Source organism: Bos indicus x Bos taurus, chromosome 11, assembly GCF_003369695.1.
Source record: "Bos indicus x Bos taurus breed Angus x Brahman F1 hybrid chromosome 11, Bos_hybrid_MaternalHap_v2.0, whole genome shotgun sequence".
NCBI classification, from domain to species: Eukaryota; Metazoa; Chordata; class Mammalia; order Artiodactyla; family Bovidae; genus Bos; species Bos indicus x Bos taurus.
This window is the reverse complement of record NC_040086.1, coordinates 17,311,344-17,333,160: the sequence shown is the minus strand read 5'-3', so window position 1 is coordinate 17,333,160 and position 21,817 is coordinate 17,311,344. Positions and strand designations below refer to the sequence as shown.

General features: G+C 37.6%; 1 non-coding gene across 1 annotated transcript; it reads right to left on the bottom strand.

The window, feature by feature from the left end:
- Positions 1 to 4,777: 4,777 nt before the first annotated feature.
- Positions 4,778 to 4,839, bottom strand: LOC113901949. The gene has a single exon (XR_003513608.1). It is a non-coding gene; the product is annotated as a U7 small nuclear RNA (small nuclear RNA).
- Positions 4,840 to 21,817: the final 16,978 nt, after the last annotated feature.

Genomic DNA, 21,817 nt, shown 5'->3' with positions numbered 1-21,817 from the left:
CAGTCAATCAAAAAGAAAACCAACCCTGACTATACACTGAAAGGACTGATGTTGAAGCTGAAGCTCCAAAACTTTGGCTATTTGTTGTGAAGAGCTGACTCATTGGGAAAAAAAACAAAAACAAAAACCTGTTGCTGGCAAAGACTGATGGCAGAAGGAGAAGGGGGTGACAGAGGATGAGATAGTTGGATTACATCCCCAACTCAATGGACATGAGTTTGAGTAAAGTCTGGGAGATAGTAAAGGAAGTAGGGAAGCCTGGCATACTGCAGTCCATAGGGTTGCGAAGAGTCAGATATGACTTAGGACTGAACATCAGAAAAAAAAAAGAGAGAGAGAGAGAGAAAATCTGGGAATAGAGATTTCTCTACTTAGAGAGGCAAGAACAAAGATCCTGGAAGAGTAACAAACTTAAGGTGGCTAAGAAAAAAAAAGAATACAAGCTTGGTTAGCCATTGGATCAATGAGATAAGGAGCACAAGATAATAATATAGAATTTAGCAATAATTAACATTTTCAGTACCTTATGTCCTTGATATTTACTGTAGAATACCTGAAGTCAAAGAGAAATATGATTTATTTAAAAGAGATTTTTCTGCTGCAATTTATAGAAAATAATTATGGAACAGACACATGGAGATCAGTTAGGAGACTACTGAAGTACATGTAGAAGGTATCCAACATTACTAGTCAACAGATAAACGTAAACTAAAGTCACAACTAGATACCATGCTAATCAAAATGGTTCAGTTCAGTTAAGTTCAGTCGCTCAGTTGTGTCTGACTCTTTGCGACCCCATGAATCGCAGCACACCAGGCCTCCCTGTCCATCACCAACTCCCGGAGTTCACTCAGACTCACGTCCATCGAGTCAGTGATGCCATCCAGCCATCTCATCTTCTGTCATCCCTTTTCCTCCTGCCCCTAATCCCTCCCAGCATCAGAGTCTTTTCCAGTGAGTCAACTCTTCGCATGAGGTGGCCAAAGTACTGGAGCTTCAGCTTTAGCATCATTCCTTCCAAACACCCAGGCCTGATCTCCTTTAGAATGGATTGGTTGGATCTCCTTGCAGTCCAAGGGACTCTCAAGAGTCTTCTCCAACACCGCAGTTCAAAAGCATCAATTCTTTGGCACTCAGCTTTCTTCCCAGTCCAACACTCACATCCATACACGACCACAGGAAAAACCATAGCCTTGACTAAACAGACCTTGGTTAGCAAAGTAATGTCTCTGCTTTTGAATATGCTATCTAGGTTGGTCATAACTTTTCTTCCAAGGAGTAAGTGTCTTTTAATTTCATGGCTGCAATCACCATCTGCAGTGATTTTGGAGCCCAAAAAGATAAAGTCTGACACTGTTTCCACTGTTTCCCCATCTATTTTCCATGAAGTGATGGGACCAGATGCCATGATCTTCATTTTCTGAATGTTGAGCTTTAAGCCAACTTTTTCACTCTCCTCTTTCACTTTCATCAAGAGGCTTTTTAGTTCCTTATCACTTTCTGCCATAAGGGCGGTGTCATCTGCATATCTGAGGTTATTGATATTTCTACCAGCAATCTTGATTCCAGCTTGTGCTTCTTCCAGTCCAGCGTTTCTCATGATGTACTCTGCATATAAGTTAAATAAGCAGGGTGACAATATACAGCCTTGACATACTCCTTTTCCTATTTGGAACCAGTCTGTTGTTCCATGTCCAGTTCTAACTGTTGCTTCCTGACCTGCATACATGTTTCTTAAGAGGCAGTTCAGGTGGTCTGGTATTCGCATATATTTCAGAATTTTCCACAGTAAAATGGTTATAGGTAGACAATACCAAGAGTTAATGACAATGTAGAGGAAAATTCTCACATATTGCTTATTGGAATGTGACATGATATAGCCATTTTGAAAAAAGTCTTTGACAGTTTCCTTTCTTCTTAATCATACACCTATTGCAGGAACCAGTAATTCTATTTCTAAGTATATGTCTAAGAGAAATGAGGGTGCATATATACACAAAGTCTTAAAGGAATATCCACAGCAGTTTCACCCAGTGAGAAAAAATGGAAACGATCCAAATTGTCATCAGTAAAATAATTCAAAAGTTAAGTTCAGTTTAGTCACTTAGTCATGTCAAACTCTTTGAGACCCCATTGACTGCAGCACGCCAGTCTCCCTGTCCATCACCAACTCCCACAGTTTACTCAAACTCATGTCCATTGAGTCATGAGGCTATCCAATCATCTCATCCTCTGTCATCCCCTTCTCCTCCTACCTTCAATCTTTCCCAGTGTCAGGGTCTCTTCCAATAAGTCAGTGCTGCGCATCATGTGGCTAAAGTATTGGAATTTCAGCATCAGTCCTTCCAATGAATATTCAGGACTGATTTCCTTTAGGATGGATTGGCTGGATCTCCTTGCAGTCCAAGGGACTCTCAAGAGTCTTCTCTAACACCACAGTTCAAAAGCATCAATTCTTCAGTGCTCAGCTTTCTTCCAACTCTCACATCCATACATACTACTGGAAAAACTATAGACTTGACTAGGCAGACATTTGTTGGCAAAGAAATGTCTGTTTTTGAATATGCTGTCTAGGTTGGTCATACCTTTTCTTCCAAAGAGTAAGCATCTTTTAATTTCATGGCTGCAGTCATCATCTGCAGTGATTTTGGAGCCCCCCAAAATAAAGTCTGCCACTGTTTCCACTGTTTCCCCATCTATTTCCCATGAAGTGATGGGACTGGATGCCATGATCTTAATTTTCTGAATGTTGAGCTTTAAGCCAACTTTTTCACTCTCCTCTTTCACTTTCATCAAGAGGCTCTTTAGTTCTTCTTCACTTTCTGCCACTTTCTGCCACCACTTAGGGTGGTGTCATCTGCATATCTGAGGTTATTGATATTTTTTTCCAGCAACCTTCATTCAAGTTTGTGCTTCATCCAGCCCAGTGTTTCTCATGATATACTCTGCATATAAGTTAAATAAGCAGGGTGACAATATACAGCCTTGATGTACTCCTTTTTCTATTTGGAACCAATCTGTGGTTCCATGTCCAGTTCTAACTGTTGCTTCCTGACCTGAATACAGATTTCTCAAGGTGGTCTGGTATTCCCATCTCTTGAAGAATTTTCCAGTTTGTGGTGATCTGCACAAAGACTTTGGCATAACCAATAAAGCTGAAACGGATGTTTTTCTGGAACTCTTGCTTTTTTGGTGATCCAATGGATGTTGGCAATTTGATCTCTGGCTCCTCTGCCTTTTCTAAAACTAGCTTAAACATCTGGAAGTTCATGGTTCATCTATTGTTGAAATCTGGCTTGGAGAATTTTGAGCATTACTTTACTAGCTTGAGAGATGATTGCAATTGTGTGGTAGTTTGAGCATTCTTTGGCATTGCTTTTCTTTGGGATTGGAATGAAAACTGACCTTTTTCAGTCCTGTGGCCACTGTTGCCTTTTCCAAATTTGTTGGCATATTAAGTGCAGAACTTTCATACCATCATCTTTTAGGATTTGAAATAGCTCAACTGGAATTCCTTCACCTCCACTAGCTTTGTTCATAATGATGCTTCCTAAGGTCCACTTGACTTCGCATTCCAGGATGTCTGGCTCTAGATGAGTGATCACACCATTGTGATTATCTTGTTCATGAAAATCTTTTTTGTATAGTTCTTCTGTGTATTCTTGCTACCTCTTCTTAATATCTTCTGCTTTTGTTAAGGCCATACCATTTCCATACCATTGCATTCACAAAGCATGCTGTATTAATATAACTGAATTATATTTAGCAAATTTAGCAATAACAAGGTAAGAAATATTGCTATACACAAAAAAATATTGTCAAAAAATTGAATGAAAGGAGTCAGATATGAATGAGTACACACTATATAACTGGATTTATATGAAATTCAAGAACAGACAAGACTAATATATGGTATTTGAAATCAGAACAGTAGTAGATATTTGGCAAAGAGTTGAGGGTAGGGTAGACTGGCTGATGAGTTGTGTGAAGGAATTTTCCATGTAATATAAATGTTCTATATCTTAGTTTTAGTGATAATATTATGTGACAAAACTCAATGAACTCTTCACATTATATCTGAGCATTTTAAATTCTAAAAATGAATTTTGTGGAAGGCTCAATGCAAAGGTTGTTAGCACTGAAAGAAAATGCTTCCCTTGCTCTGTCCTCAGTTTTGAGGATGACTCAGTTGCTTAGGGCTCTGGTATGTGACTTGGTGAAACATTTTTGTCCTCTCCTTGGATGTACATAAGAACAGAACAGATTTTGTTCACAGAATCACAGCAGAAACCACCTAATGGATCTTGAAATATTCCTGTCAAATGATGAAAAGGATTGCACATGCATGATTTGTGAAATACAGAAATGTTTTGTATCATGATTTATGGCAGTGCTGCATAAAACTGTAAAATCTTAGGACTTTATACAACAATAAGCCCCACAATACCTGCCTTCTAGTTCAATAGAGACAATTATTTTTTTATTATAATTCATTTTCCATTGCTATCATATAACTCTTTTATCAACCACACATGATTTATCTGCTTCTTGATTCAAATAACTATAGTATACCTGGTCCAGGTGACACAATATAGATTTCAGAATGGAAATGTATCACTCTCTGTGAAGCAGATGTAAAAGAACAGAAGAAAAATAAAGTGATTCTGGAAAAAAGAAGTGTAAATGGGAAAGGAAAGTAGTACATTTAATTTTTTTTTCTAATTTATGTGTTAATCAGGAGGAAAGTTAAATATTTGAAATACTGTCATTTTTTTCCTGGAGTTTTCTGGTGCAGACTGGAAAACCTGCTAGACAAATTCTGTAAGAGCTTTAACACTGGAAAACTGTTATTTTACATTACTGCATCTATCTTCAAAACCACGGTCGAAAAACAGAAATGGCCTTGCCTAACATTTGAGAAGCTCTCTCTTCGTGTGCCCACACAGGCATTACATGCATGACAGTGAATATGTTGTTCTATTAACATGTCAATGATTAAAGGAGTTTAAGAAGAGAGAATATCTATCCAGCCTCCATCCTGGTAGACACATTATGGTAGAAAACCAGGACCAGAAGCAGGAGCTAGTTTCTAAAAGTAGCATCTTTTAGGAGTTTAGGGTGAGAGATAATGGAACAATGAGGTCAGACCACATATAAGAATAGAACTTTGACCATAATCTTGTAGTCACCATTCTGGGAACCCAAACTATAGCTTCTGCAGTAATTGGCCTAAACTAGTCAGTACTTAGGTAATGACTCCCAGCTTCCCAAAATTTTATCCCCTATCCTTGTTTCCAACTCAAGATCTACCAGAGAAATCCATATACACTCCCTAAAACCATTGCATAGGGTGCTGGATTTCTAGTTAGCCCACCTCCAGGTTATCCATGGCAATATCCTGTAATCAAGACATACTTGAAGAGTTCCTTTTTTCCCCCCACTGTAAAGCTTTCCCATTCTGTTGCCTGCCTTTGAGTCCCTGCCAAATGCAAGTGATGTTGGCTGATTTTCTTGCTATAACAAGCTCTGAGTAAATAGCTTATGCTTCTCATTTAGGTGGTCTTTGCTTCCTGCAAGGGACAATATATAGTCGTAGGTGTCCCCTTGCCTTCCTTTCTCCTTTATTTGAAGGAGCAAGTAGGAACTGGTAGCTCAGTGTAGATTATTAAAGGGCTCAATGAAGATAGTGAGACATTTAAGAGGAGATTTAGGAAATTGCAAGAGTCAAAAGGGTAGAGATTTCTAAAAAGGAAAGGGAGACTAATAGTACTAATTTCCACCAAAAGTTTAAGTAAACTGAAAGATGAGAAAGCTTATTTGATTTTGCATTTCATAAGCCATTGTTGAACATGAAAGAGCAATTTCAAGTGTAGTGGAAGAGAGGGAAAGCAGAATAAAAGCTGAGTGTAATGTCATGGAGGTGTGGAGGCATCAGCAGTAGAAATGCTTACAGAACAACAATTAAGAGATTTTTTTAAAGACAGAGACCTTAGAATGTCATTTAGGATGGTGTAACTCAAAGACTTAGATAGTGTTTGTTACTATGGAGATGAGATATGAAAATACCGGACTGGGGATGAGTTGGAGGGAGAAAGAAAAGACAGGATTAAAGAAACAAGAAATATGAAAATATTGCCAGAACCTAGAGAATACTTACTGCTAGAAGGAATAATAAAAGAACATAAACCAACCAAAGGAAAAGAAAAACAGATGTTTGCATCAGCAAAGGACCAAAGGAGGGATGCTAATCCCATTATGTAATTTAGCAGATAACCTAACAGAAACACAGCATTTATAAATGAAACAGGCAAGGATGTTGGAGGGTACCCAGGATAAAAGGGGTCACAGAATCCTGAGTAATGGTATATTTTTTTTAGCATTACCTACTACCAGCCCAAGCCCTAAATTGCTATGACAGTTTCAGAATTATTTTAAGCAAAACTAGCTCCTGTTGAACTGATTAGTTGCTTTTTGAAATGAGTTCAAGGGTACTTAAGGAAGTAAGAAATGTCTTTAAAAGATTAGACTTTGAAGTTAGACTAGGTTCCCATTTTCAATTCCCTACTCTGCCATTTTCTGTCAGTGTAATTTTAGACAATTATTTAACAACTCTAAATCTCAATTTTTTTTTCATCTGGGAAATGCAAACAGCTATTCTACCTCATAAGAATAAAAAGTCAATGGAGTAGTTTTAGTATCTCATCTGATTCAGAGCTGATGATAAAAATGAAATGTTTTTACACTTTGATAAAATATACTAGTACTGTTTCTTTGATTAAGTTTGTTGTTGTTTAGTCACTAAGTCATGTCAGACTCTTTGTGACCCTATGGACTGTAGCCTGCCAGCCTCCTCTGTCCATGGGATTTTCCAGGCAAGAATACTGGAGTGGGTTGCAATTTCCTTCACTAGGGAGTCTTCCCAACCCAGGGACTGAATCCGAATCTCTTGCATCTTCTGCATTGGCACATGGATTCTTTACGACTGAGCCACCTGGAAAGCCCTTGATTATGTTTAGCAGCTTTAATATGACACACACAGAAACACAAACATACATACATACATACACCTGTACATGCATATATGTTAGTCACTTAGTCATGTCCAACTCTTTGTGACCCATGTACTGTAGCCCATCAGGCTCCTCTGTCCATGGAATTCTTCAGGCTAGAACACTGCAGTGAGTAGCCATTCCCTTCTCCAGCTGATCTTCCCAACCTAGGGCTCAAACCCAGGTCTCCTGCATTGCAGGCAGATTCTTTACCATCTGAGCCACCAAGGAATCACCACATGAATATACACACATATACACATAAGAGATGCAGAACAGAAGGTATTATCACTGTTCTACACAAGAGGATGTTGAAGGTTCAAGGATGCTAAGCAATTTGTCCAGGGTCTAATATTGAATAATACAAGCAGAAATCAAATCCAAGATTTCTGATGTTCTGAAGTCTTAGAAACCTTAGATTCACGGGTAGGCTTATGAGGCTGCATTCCTCCAAGAAATGTGGGCATTTTTTCAGTGGGTCTAGAAAATCTTCATTAAGTTTTAAAGAGAGAGCCAGAGTGAATGCCAAGAACCTCTGGTTAGGAGTAGTCACACCTTAGTCCAGTCATTTACATATTCCTGTATGTTAGAGTTCAGAAGAATCTCTTATTTTGCATAAGATGAAAACTGTCTTTCCCAATTTGCAATAGGAGAGCTCCTAATGCCAAGTCCTCTAACTAGTAATCTTATCACTATACAATCTCTATATTATTTGTCAAATACAATGCAGAAAATAGGTCCTGCTGAAATAACTTGCCAATAAAATAACTGACAAGACATTGAGAAATGGAGTCTAATGGAAAAATGTTACTTGTGTTTACAATTTCACGTATTCATTCCTGTATATGTTTGCCATCTTTTAAAGGAGGTTCTTGTGCATTTATGACTGTTATTTACAGTATATTTATTCCTAATCTATAAACATTCTGCTGACAAATGCCAATGTCATTTGTTCTTTATGTTATAATTTCATGCATATTTTGTAAAAATAAGAAAAGTGTATAGATAATAAATCCATTTAAAATATTTTATAACATATATATTTCCCATAATAGCCAGTGAATTCCTAGAACATTTGCAAAAGACAATTATTAGTTTCTATAGATTATAAACAAAATATATTTGAAGCATCTAAAGAATATATAATATTTTTAATAAATATGAAAATAGTTGCTTATGGCATGATTTTTATGTTGAGTGTTTTTTGCATATTTAAAATATAATTTATATTTTCAAACATAAAAACTATAATGATATATAGTTTTTATATATCATTCAGCTTGCTAACTTGCTAAATTATTGATTCATATCTACAGGAAGGTGTATGGGAATGCACTCATCATAATTATGAAATATAGATTCAATTTCCTGCACCTGAGGGCTGCAATAAAATATTTTCCAAAAATATGAAAATAATAGGAAAGGAAATTTCTCCTCTAATGCTGTATCATAGTGGAATATAGGAAAGATATGCAAGGTTACTAAAAGGAATACACTCTAGGTAAGTAGAAATTAGGGATTAGCATATTTAAACAAAGAATATGTCATCCACCAAACTAGTTGCTTATTCAGAAACAAAAAGAAAAATTCATAGAAGTAAACATGAGCTGAATCCTACCAGGCATTGTTTAGAAGAAAGAAACATCTGTAAGTCAAAGAACTTAGCTTGCATTGTCCCCAGAAGAATATACACCTTATTATCTTAGCCTGAGACAGTTAAATATCTAAATTATATAACTAACAATTGAGGTTCTAAATCCAAGTTGAAAAGCAGCCTTTTGCTATTTAATTTTCTTGTTGAATGCTTATAGGTGTCTTGTCTGGCAGTATCCTATTTGGTAGTCATTACCTATATGTTTGGAGAAGGCAATGGCACCCCATTCCAGTATTCTTGCCTGGAAAATCCCATGGACGGAGGAGCCTGTTAGGCTGCAGTCCATGGGGTCGCTAAGAGTCAGACACGACTGAGCGACTTCACTTTCACTTTTCACTTTCATGCATTGGAGAAGGAAATGGCAACCCACTCCAGTATTCTTGCCTGGAGAATCCCAGGGACGAGGGAGCCTGGTGGGCTGCCGTCTATGGGGTTGCACAGAGTCGGACAGGACTGAAGCGACTTAGCAGCAGCAGCAGCAGCAGCTATATGTTGCTAATGACCACATGAAATGTGGCTGATCCAAGTTGTGGTGTGCAGTAAGTGTAAAATACACTTTGAATTTCAAAGACATAGTACAAACACTACATAAATATCTTAGTATGGTTTTATTGATTGCATGTTAAAACTATATTTTATACATATTGTGTGAAATAAATTATAGTACTAAAGTTTGTTTCATCTGTTTCTTCTTATTTTTCTAACATGGCCTCCAGAAACATCTAAATTACATATGGGGCTCCCACTTGTGGATTGCATTATATTTATATTGGACATCACTGGTCCATACCAACAGAGAACAATAATAGCTATTCCCTACTCTGTCTATATTTTATGTTGTATGCTTGTTAAGAAGCATTCTTATTATAGATAATTTCATGGGTAGATCTGGCTATCAGGCAAGAGAAACTGGTTATGTGGATTTTAGATGCTTGGTTCCTTTACAATCTACACTTATTAAATATTTTAAAGGGAACATTTTGATTTTGAACATCAGTTTCATAAAGTTTTTTGGCCTGAATCTGCCAATAAGAGCAGCATCTACTCTTGGCATGCTAAGGAATCATATCTGAGTTTATACTACTAAGGGTCAAATCTTAAACTATGATACACTGACTATAACTATGCCATAAGATCAGCCTTTTAGAAGACAGCCAGCTTCCCAGTGTTGCCCAATCAATAGAAATCACATCTTCTGTTTCATATGTGTTTATGTATGTATCCTATTGTTATACTTTTTTATAATTTTCTAAAATTATATAGTTTATTCTATAACTTCATACTTAGTATTTTTAATAAAACTAGTGGAGAAGGCAATAGCACCCCACTCTAGTACTCTTGCCGGGAAAATCCCATGGACAGAGGAGCCTGGAAGGCTGCAGTCCATGGGGTCACTGAGGGTCAGACACGACTGAGTGACTTCACTTTCACTTTTCACTTTCACGCATCGGATAAGGAAATGGCAACCCACTCCAGTGTTCTTGCCTGGAGAGTCCCAGGGATGGGAGAGCCTGGTGGGCTGCCGTCTATGGGTATGCACAGAGTCGGACATGACTGAAGTGACTTAGCAGCAGCAGCAGTACATAAATATAGGGCTTCCCTGGTGGCTCAGCTGGTAAAGAATCTGGCCGCAATGCAGGAAGCAATGCATAAATATAGTTCAAGAGTCATTTTTTTTTCTTTATCCCACATACATTTGCTGCTCCAAAAGATCCCCTCTTCCTTTTAATCTTGTAACTGATTATGTTTTATTTGTTTGTTTCTCTAAATAACATGCCTATATTGCTTCTTCTTCACTTTTCAGTTTTAGTCAATATCTATGGAACTTAAGATCTTTTGCTTTCTTTTGTGAATTTCATCCCTCTACACATACACAGAAATAGGCTCACTCATCATGTAACTCAGTTTCCCATTCTGCCATCTTCCAAATAGTTATAATTTTGATGTGATTATAATTCACAACAAAGTGGAAGCTAATGCATGTGTTTAACTCACCATCTCTAAGGGTTATTTGAGTGAGATCTTTACACTTGAAGAAAAAAATAATCAAAGTGTGAACTTAGGGGCATTACTGCTAAGTCAGAAATCAGGATTATTAGTACACTAAGTAAGAGGCATCAATTAAAAAGAATCACATGAGCTATATCACCCCCATATTGCTTTCTCTCACCTATTTAATTATTCACTTATGACCTTGCTTAAAAAACTCAAAGTTGGAATTTTCTGCCAAAATTTTAGAAGGTGAACCTATCAATTAAAGCTTCATGAATGAGGTAGAGTTTGAAGGCAGTCATAGCTTTCATTGAACACAGGCCAGTGAAGTGAGATGTACAGGAAGGCAACTCTTTAGATATCAACATCAGCAAATCTGATGATAAACTGGATGAGATGTAACAGCCAGCTGGCCCTTCCCCATATCCTTTCAAAGAGAGCAAGGGTTTAGACAGTGAAGAGTAGAGGGAAAAGGTTTTTCTGGTGAGTGTAACAATTATGGGCAATGATTAAAAGTGGCAAGGCACAGAACATGTTCTGTAGGGGAGTGAAGAAGGATAAAGATGTAGAAATAAAATCAAACAAGCAAAGGTGAGGAAAAGTTCTGACAGAATATCAAATTCAAATTCTGTCCAAAGTAGGGGTCCTTCAAATTCTTCTATAGCTTTAATATTCAGAAAGATGGATCATTCTGATTTTTCTAAAGGCCTGCATGGGCGGAAAAATACTCTAGCAGGAACTATGTTTTGTTTTTTTTTTTTTTTTGAAAGTAGAATTTGTCTTTCTCATATTAAATTATTGAGGGCAAGTCAACAGGTATTAACACAAAATTAATACATATATAATATATAAGGAGATACACAGTGAGATATATAAGGAGATACACAGGAAACTGAATGTCGCATATCCTTAGGACATTGAAGTCCAGCACACATGAAACTCAATTAAAAGACTATAGAATGAGGAAACTAGGGACATTTTACTTGTGAATTTTAAAATTCTACATAATTTGTAAGCATTTAATTCTGACTAAATACTGATAATTTGTGGGGTTTTTTTTTACCTGTTCATTTTTTAATTAATTAATTAATTTATTATTATTATTTTTTTACTTTACAATATTGTGTTGGTTTTGCCATACATCAACATGCATCCAGCACGGGTGTACACGTGTTTCCCATCCTGAACCTGTTAGAAAGTGTTTTAGTTTCCTTCTTTTACAAGCGGTTGACCAGTTCTCCCAGCACCACTTGTTAAAGAGATTGTCTTTAATTCATTGTATATTCTTGCTTCCTTTGTCAAAGATAAGGTGTCCATAGGTGCATGGGTTTATCTCTGGGCTTTCTATTTTGTTCCATTGATCTGTATTTCTGTCTTTGTGCCAGTACCATACTGTCTTGATGACTGCGGCTTTGCAGTGGAGCCTGAAGTCAGGCAGGTTGATTTCTCCAGTTCCATTCTTCTTTCTCAAGATTGCTTTGGCTATTCGAGGTTTTTTGTATTTCCAAACAAATTGTGAAATTATTTGTTCTAGCTCTGTGAAAAATACCATTGGTAGCTTGATAGGGATTGCATTGAATCTATAGATTGCTTTGCGTAGTATACTCATTTTCATTATATTGATTCTTCTGACCCATGGACATGGTATATTTCTCCATCTATTAGTGTCCTCTTTGATTTCTTTCACCAGTGTTTTATAGTTTTCTATATATAGGTCTTTAGTTTCCTAAGGTAGATATATTCCTAAGTATTTTATTCTTTTCGTTGCAATGGTGAATGGAATTGTTTCCTTAATTTCTCTTTCTATTTTCTCATCATTAGTGTATAGGAATGCAAGGGATTTCTGTGTGTTGATTTTATGTCCTGCAACTTTACTATATTCATTGATTAGTTCTAGTAATTTTCTGGTGGAGTCTTTAGGGTTTTCTATGTAGAGGATCATGTCATCTGCAAACAGTGAGAGTTTTACTTCTTCTTTTCCAATTTGGATTCCTTTTATTTATTTTTCTGTTCTGATTGCTGTGGCAAAAACTTCCAAAACTATGTTGAATAGTAGTGGTGAGAGTGGGCACCCTTGTCTTGTTCCTGACTTTAGGGGAAATGCTTTCAATTTTTCACCATTGAGGGTAATGTTTGCTGTGGGTTTGTCATATATATCTTTTATTATGTTGAGGTATGTTCCTTCTATTCCTGCTTTCTAGAGAGTTTTTATCATAAATGGATGTTGAATTTTATCAGAGGCTTTCTCTGCATCTATTGAGATAATCATATGGCTCTTATTTTTCAATTTGTTAATGTGGTGTATTACATTGATTGATTTGCAGATATTGAAGAATCCTTGCATCCATGGGATAAAGCCCACTTGGTCATGGTGTATGATCTTTTTAATGTGTTGTTGGATTCTGATTGCTAGAATTTTGTTAAGGATTTTTTCATGTATGTTCATCAGTGATATTGGCCTGTAGTTCTCTTTTTTTTTGGCATCTTTGTCAGGTTTTGGTATTAGGGTGATGGTGGCCTCATAGAATGAGTGTGGAAGTTTGCCTTCCTTTGCAATTTTCTGGAAGAGTTTGAGTAGGATAAGTGTCAGCTCTTCTCTAAATTTTTGGTAGAATTCAGCTGTGAAGCCGTCTGGACCTGGGCTTTTATTTGCTGGAAGATTTCTGATTACAGTTTCAATTTCCGTGCTTGTGATGTGCCTGTTAAGATTTTCAATTTCTTCCTGTTTCACTTTTGGAAAGTTGTGCTTTTCTAAGAATTTGTCCATTTCTTCCACATTGTCCATTTTATTGGTATATAATTGCTGATAGTAGTCTCTTATGATCCTTTGTATTTGTGTGTTGTCTGTTTTGATCTCTCCATTCTCATTTCTAATTTTATTGATTTGATTTTTCTCCCTTTGTTTCTTAATGATTCTGGCTAATGGTTTGTCAATTTTATTTATCCTTTCAAAGAACCAGCTTTTGGCTTTGTTGATTTTTGCTATGGTCTCCTTTGTTTCTTTTGCATTTATTTCTGCCCTAATTTTTAAGATTTCTTTCCTTCTACTAATCCTAGGGTTCTTCATTTCTTCCTTTTCTAGGTGCTTTAGGTGTGTTTTTTAAATCATTAATATTATTCTTGGTTTCTCTGTGGGCCCGTGACAATACAGATAGCACTCTTTAAGCATTTATTAAATGCTTAGGATTTTTATTTAAATAAAAGAAGAAAAGGAGAGAAGGAAAAAGAAATAACTACTGAAGAGACCTGGATGATCATATTATCAACCAATTGAGTCTATGGCTCAAATGAGGAATGCATGCATAGTGTAATAAAACAGTCTGGCCTACTTTCTAACCAATGACATCTTTGTCAGGGTCTACTTTTTATCACAAAGGCTTAAGAAAATGATAAATTGTTTTTCTTTACAAAGAAGTTGAAGATGATGATAATAGATAATCTTCTAGCCCTCACTGTATACCGTATATTCTTGCAATTATATGCAGAGTACATCATGAGAAACGCTGGGCTGGATTAAGCACAAGCTGGAATCAACATTGCAAGGAGAAATATCAATAACCTCAGATATGCAGATAAGCATCTGCATGCAAGGCGGGAGACCGGGGTTCGATCCCTGGATTGGGAAGATCCCCTGGAGAAGGAAATGGCAACCTACTCCAGTATTCTTGCCGGGAGAATCCCATGGAGGGAGGAGCTTGGTAGGCTATAGTCCATAGGATCATAAAGAGTCCGACAGGACTGAATGACTTCACTTTCACGTTCATGCAGATGACACCACCCTTATGGCAGAAAGTGAAGAAGAACTAAAGATCCTCTTGATGAAAATGAAAGAAAAAAGTGAAAAAGTTGGCTTAAAACTCAATCATCAGAAAATTAAAATCATGGCATCTGGTCCCATCACTTCATGGCAAAGAGATGGGGAAACAGTGGAAACAGCTATAAAACTTTACTTTTGGGGGCTCCAAAATCACTGCAGATGGTGACTGCAGCCATGAAATTAAGATGCTTACTCCTTGGAAGAAAAGTTATAACTTACCTAGACAGCATATTAAAAAGCAGGGACATTACTTTGCCAACAAAGGTCCAAATAGTCAAAGCTATGGTTTTTCCAGTAGTCATGTATGGATGTGAGAGTTGGACTATAAAGAAAGCTGAGTGCCGAAGAATTGATGGTTTTGAACTGTGGTATTGGAGAAGACTCTTGAGAGTCCCTTGGACTGCAAGGAGATCCAACCTGTCCATTTTAAAGGAAATCAGTCCTAAATGTTCAGTGGAAGGACTGATGTTGTACCTGAAAAGCCAATACTTTGGCCACCTGATGGGAAGAATGACTCATTTGAAAAACCATGATGCTGGGAAAGATTGTAGGTGGAAGGAGAAGGGGACGACAGAGGGTAAGATGGCTGGATGGCATCACCAACTCATGAGTTTGAGTAAACTCCGGGAGTTGGTGATGGACAGGGAGGCCTGGCGTGCAACAGTCCATGGGGTCGCAAAGAGTTGGACATGATTGAACGACTGAACTGAACTGATACATAGCTCACATTGTATGGAAGACTTGCAAAGAAATCTAACCTCTGCAAGTCTTTTTTTTAAAGAACAGCAACAATTTTCAATACAACCATTTAATTTTATAGTTGTTAGTATAGTGTTTTCTATGAATCAGAATATTTGTCAAATGCAGACTGTGCTATTTGAAGGTGTACTGAGGGGAGACTTGGGAATTCTTGATATGGGGATTCATCTGGAACACTTTGGAGGAAATCTTTGACAACTTTACCTTTGACAACTAAAATGAAGTACATTGTTTGATAAACAATTGCTGGATTCCATAAGCAAGTGGTCTATTTTATTATAATAGGAAAATGATAGATGTTAGAGCAGTCATCTTTAAAGTTTGTGTTTTTTGTTGGTTCCATGGGGTTGTTTGGATAAACTACTACTAGGTGAATATTTGTCAGTGTGATTTTGTTCTGTTTCTTTTCCCCTTGCTTTAAGCTCAAATTCATTAAATTAATAGTACAGAAGGAAGTCAGGATAGAATAGCTGGTTGATAAAAATCTAAGAAATGTCATTGGCCAAATAAACATTTTTCAGGGATGCATGCTTGAGTATAGTCATGGAGAGAAGGCATACTACACAAAGAACAAATAGCTCTTCTCTTAATTTCATTCTAAGGGCAGAACTGAGCATGTGTTCTTCGATAAAAATAGCATTCTCATACTCTAATGATTTAGGAATGATAGCTTGATGCACAGTTTCAAAACCAGCAAAGTTATAAAATAAGATGAATGGAAAACTGATGATTTATCATTGTTGAAGCAATCCTCCTGTTGCCCAAGTCAATAAGTGAATAGTTTTCCAAATTCAATGTTTCTTTCTCAGTCCGTTTTCTCCTGCACATTTCTATGGGTCTTAGGATGTTTCTCCTCCTCCTGATTCATGGAACATGCATATTTGCCATATTTCATTCTATCTGTTCTCTTATAGAATTATGTGTAGCTTATTCTATGATTCTTTCTCATTCTATTTACATTGCAAGATGCTTAAATCATATAAAATTATAAGAATCTGTTTTGTTACAGGCAAACTGCCTTTGAGAGGCAGTTCACTGAAATAAATTTAGCTATTTTAAATACGCATATCTATGTATGCAATGGCACTCCACTCCAGTACTCTTGCCTGGAAAATCCCATGGACGGAGGAGCCTGGTAGGCTGCAGTCCATGGGGTCGCTAAGAGTCAGACATGACTGAGCGACTTCACTTTCACTTTTCACTTTCATGCATTGGAGAAGGAAATGGCAACCCATTCCAGTGTTCTTGCCTGGAGAATCCCAGGGACAGGCGAGCCTGGTGGGCAGCCGTCTATGGGGTCTCACAGAGTTGGACATGATTGAAACGACTTAGCAGCATGTATATGTGGTATAGATACAATATAGATAGATAGTGTATTTATATTTTTTGTTGTTCAGTTGCTAAATCGTGTCTGATTCTTTGAGACCTCATAGACTGCACCAGGCCAACTTCCCTGTCCTTCACTATCTCCCAGAGTTTGCTCAAACTCATGTCCATTGAGTCAACGATGCCATCCACCCATCTCATCCTCTATCACACCCTCTTTCTCCTGCCCTCAATGTTTTGCAGCATCATTGTCTTTTCCAGTGAGTCAGTTCTTCCCATGAGGTGGCCAAAATATTGGAGCTTCAGCTTCAGCATCAGTCCTTCCAACGAATATTCAGGGTTGATTTTCTTTAGGATTGACTGGTTTGATCTTTTTGCTGTCCAAGAGACTCTCAAGAGTCTTCTCTAGCACCACAGTTCAAAAGCATCAATTCTTTGGCACTTAGCTTTCTTTATGGTCCAATTCTCACATCCATACACGACTACTGGAAAAAAAAAATAGCTTTGATATACAGACCTTTGTCACAAACTGATGTTTCTCTTTTTTAAAATGCTGTCTAGGTTTGTCATAGCTTTCCTTCTGAGGAGCAAGCGATTTTTTAAATTTCATGGCTGCAGTCACAATCTGCAGTGATTTTGGAGCCCAAGAAAATAAAGTCTGTCACTGTTTCCATTTTTTTTTTCCCCATCTATTTGCCATGAAGTAATGGGACCAGATGCTATGATCTTAGTTTTTGAATGTTCAGTTTTAAGACAGCTTTTTCACTCTCATCTTTCACTTTCATCAAGAGACTCTTTAGTTCTTCTTCACTTTCTGCCATAAGGGAGGTGTCACCCACATATCTGAGGTTATTGATATTTCTCCTGGCAATCTTGATTCCAGCTTGTGCTTCATCCAGCTTGGCATTTCGCATGATGTCAGATCAGATCAGATCAGTCACTCAGTCGTGTCTGACTCTTTGCGACCCCATGAATCGCAGCACGCCAGGCCTCCCTGTCCAACACCAACTCCCGGAGTTCACTCAGACTCATGTCCATCGAGCCAGTGATGCCATCCAGCCATCTCATCCTCTGTCGTCCCCTTCTCCTCTTGCCCCCAATCCCTCCCAGCATCAGAGATGATGTACTAGGCATATAAATTACATAAGAAGGGTGACAATAAGCAGCCTTGCCATACTCCTTTCCCAATTTTGGACCAGTCTATTGTACCATGTCTGGTTCTAATTGTTGCTTCTTCAGCTGCATACAGGTTTCTCAGGAGACAGATAAGGTGTTTTGGTATCTCCATCTCTTTAAGGATGTTCCACAATTTGTTGTATATACATAAATATGTACGTAATATAAAAATGCATGAATATTTTAAAATATAAACTACTGTATAAAATATATAACACATACATAGCAGATGTATGTGCAAAATTTCATATATACATATGTGTGTGTGTATGTGTGTGTGTACCCAAATAAAATTCTATTTTGGCTTCTTTCTGAATATAGATACAAACTTGACTTGGACCCATAGTGCATTTAATCATCCTCTCCTTATCTTGCTAGTCCACCCTTAATCTTAACTGGACACACTTTAAAAATGGGTGGAATTGGTGAACTAGCTTGGTTCCTGAGAACTGTGCCAAGTTTAAGTTTTCTACTATATTACTGAGCTAAGGCAATATACTTTCTGAGTTCAGTGAGTAAAAACTATACACCCCATTGAAATATTTCCACCATAGCTCCCCACTTCAAAAGCAATTACTGTAACTATATTCACTGAAATTAGTTCAGATTTTCTTGCTGAGTTATATGTATTCCTTGACAGAGCAACAGTGACATTTTATGATCTGAAACAACAGAATGCTGTGGCTATTATTTGGAACCAGATGTTAAAGACCTCTCTGGATGTTTTAACTACAATGAATAAGTCTAACATCAAAGTGCCCCCTGCAGAAACACAGTGTGAGACTGAGGAGAATTGTCTTTTCCTACCAAGCTTTACTTGCTAAGATGAAATCTGTACTAAAAGATTTTCACATAATTCTCACGTAATCCCATTCTTGATCTTTTGTTTCAGCTGCAGGTTTTCTTTAACTTTTCCATCACAATGTCCCCCAAAGCACAGGAGATTGAATGTGTGCCTTCGGGCATGCAAAGACAGAGCCTGAAGCAGCTCAACAAAAATAACTGTCTTCCAAGTCACACATTCTCACATTTTTGTCTCAAACCTTCTTGTGAAATTGGAATTCTATACTATAAAGTATCTCTTTTCTGAAAATAAATAGGAAGCTTTAAATTATTCAGTATTGAGTGCAAATGGATTATATGAACAAATTTACTGTATTTATGACAGCAAATTATCATATGCACTCAGACCTATGAATACACAACTGGGAACACAGCTTGAGTCCCCTACGTTGAGTAAGAAGTACCAATAAAATCATTGTTAAGTGGTATTCAGAAAAAAAAAAAAAAAAGTATTCTATCTGAATACTTCAGCAAAAATTTTATCAACAAGAATTCAAATTTTTCCTGTTTTTATTTTTTAATATAAAATTTATATACAATGAAAAAATAGATCTTAAGCATGAAAATTTATGGAGTTTTAAATAATACATATATATACCTATGCAAACCAAACTCCTATCATCTTACAGAACATTAAATTCACCCTGTGTGTATTAGTTGCTTCAATCATGTCTGACTCTTTGCAACCCCATGGACTGTATAGCCAGCCAGGCTCTTCTGTCCATGGAATTCTCCAGGCAAGGATACTGGAATGGGTTGTATTTGTTGTTCAGTCACTCATTCGTATCAAATTCTCTGTGACCCCATGGACTGCAGCACACCAGGCTTTGCTGTCCTTCACTAAAAAGCAGAGACATTACTTTGCCAACAAAGGTCCATGTAGTCAAGGCTATGGTTTTTCCAGTAGTCATGTATGGATGTGAGAGTTGGACTATAAAGAAAGTTGAGCACAGAAGAATTGATACTTTTGAACTGCGGTGTTGGAGAAGACTTTTGAGAGTCCCTTGGACTGCAAGGAGATCCAACCAGTCCATCCTAAAGGAGATCAGTCCTGGGTATTCATTTCAAGAACCAATGTTGAAGCTGAAACTCCAATACTTTGGCCACCTGATGCGAAGAGCTGACTCATTGGAGAAGACCCTGATGCTGGGAGGGATTGAGGGCAGGAGGAGAAGGGGATGACAGAGGATGAGATGGTTGGGTGGCATCACTGACTCAATGGACATGAGTTTGGGTGGACTCTGGGAGTTGGTGATGGACAGGGAGGCCTGGCATGCTGCAGTTCATGGGGTCACAAAGAGTCGGACATGACAGAGCGACTGAACTGAACTTAACTAACTCCTGGAGTTTGTTCAAACTTGTGTCCATTGAGTCAGTGATGCCATCCAACCATCTTGTCTTCTGTCATCACCTTCTTTCAGAGCCTTCAATCTTCCCAGCATCAGGGTCTTATCCAGTGAGTCAGCTTTTCACAACAGGTGGCTAAAGTATTGGAGCTTCAGCATTAGTTCTTCCAATGAACATTCAGGGTTGACTACCTTTAGAATTGACTAGCTTGATCTCCTTGCAGTCCAAGGGACTCTTGAGAATCTATTCCAGCACCACAGTTCAAAAGCATCAGTTCTTCAGCACTCAGCTTTCTTTATGGTCCAGCTCTACCATCCATACATGACTACTGGAAAAACCTAGCTTTGACTATAAGACCTTTGTTAGCAAAGTAACATCTCTGCTTTTTAATATGCTGTCTAGGTTTATCATAGCTCTTCTTCCAAGGAGCAAGTGTCTTTTAATTTCATGACTGCAGTCACCATCTGCAGTGATTTGGAACCCTAAGGAAATAAAGTCTGTCACTGTTTCCATTGTTTCCCCATCTATTTGCTATGAAGTGATGGGACCAGATGCCATGATCTTAGTTTTTGAATGTTGAGTTTGAACCCAGCTTATCACTCTCCTCTTTCATCTTCATCAAGAGGCTCTTAAGTTCCTCTTTGCTTTCTATCATAAAGGTGGCATCATTTGCATATCTGAGGTTATTGATATTTCTCCTGGCAATCTTGATTCCAGTTTGTGTTTCATCCAGCCCAGCATTTCACATGATGTACTCTGCATAGAAGTTAAATAAGCAGGGTGACAACAGTTTGAAACCAGTCTGTTGTTTCATGTCAGGTTCTAACTGTTTCTTCTTGATCTGCACACCGGTTTCTCAGGTGACAGGTTAAGTGGTCTGGTATTCTCGTCTCTTTAAGAATTTCTCACAGTTTGTTATGATCCACACAGTCAAAAGCTTTAGAATAATCAATGAAGCAGAATTAAATGTTTGTTTGTTTGTTTTTTCCTGGAATTCTATTGCTTTTTCTATGATCCCCCAGATGTTGGCAATTTAATCTCTGGTTCTTCTGCCTTTTCTAAATCCAACTGGTACATCTGGAAGTTCTCGATTCACATACTGTTGAAGCCTATCTGGGAGGATTTTGAGCATGAGCATCTTTCAATCTCACTTTTCACTTTAAACATTCTTTGTCATTGCCCTTCTTTGGGAATGGAATGAAAACGGACCTTTTCCAGTCCTTCATTGGTAATCCATTCCTTTCTCCAGGGGATTTTCCAAAACAGGAATTGAACGCGGGTTTCCTGCATTATAAGCACATTCTTTACTCTCTAAGCCACCAGGGAAGCTTAAGTTCAAACTTATATGCAGAGTACATCATGAGAAACACTGGGCTGGAAGAAGCAGAAGCTGGAATCAAGACTGCCGGGAGAAATATTAATAACCTCAGATATGCAAATGACACCACCCTTATGGCAGAAAGTGAAGAGGAACTAAAAAGCCTCTTGATAAAAGTGAAAGAGCAGAATGAAAAAGTTGGCTTAAAGCTCAACATTCAGAAAACTAAGATTATGGCATCTGGTCCCATCACTTCATGGGAAATAGATGGGGAAACAGTGACAACATTATTTCCTTGGGCTCCAAAATCACTGCAGATGGTGATTGCAGCCATGAAATTAAAAGATGGTTACTCCTTGGAAGGAAACTTATGACCAACCTAGATAGCATATTCAAAAGCAGAGACATTACTTTGCCAACAAAGGTTCGTCTAGTCAAGGCTATGGTTTTTCCAGTGGTCATGTATGGATGTGAGAGTTGGACTGTGAAAAAAACTGAACGCTGAAGAATTGATGCTTTCGAACTGTGGTGTTGGA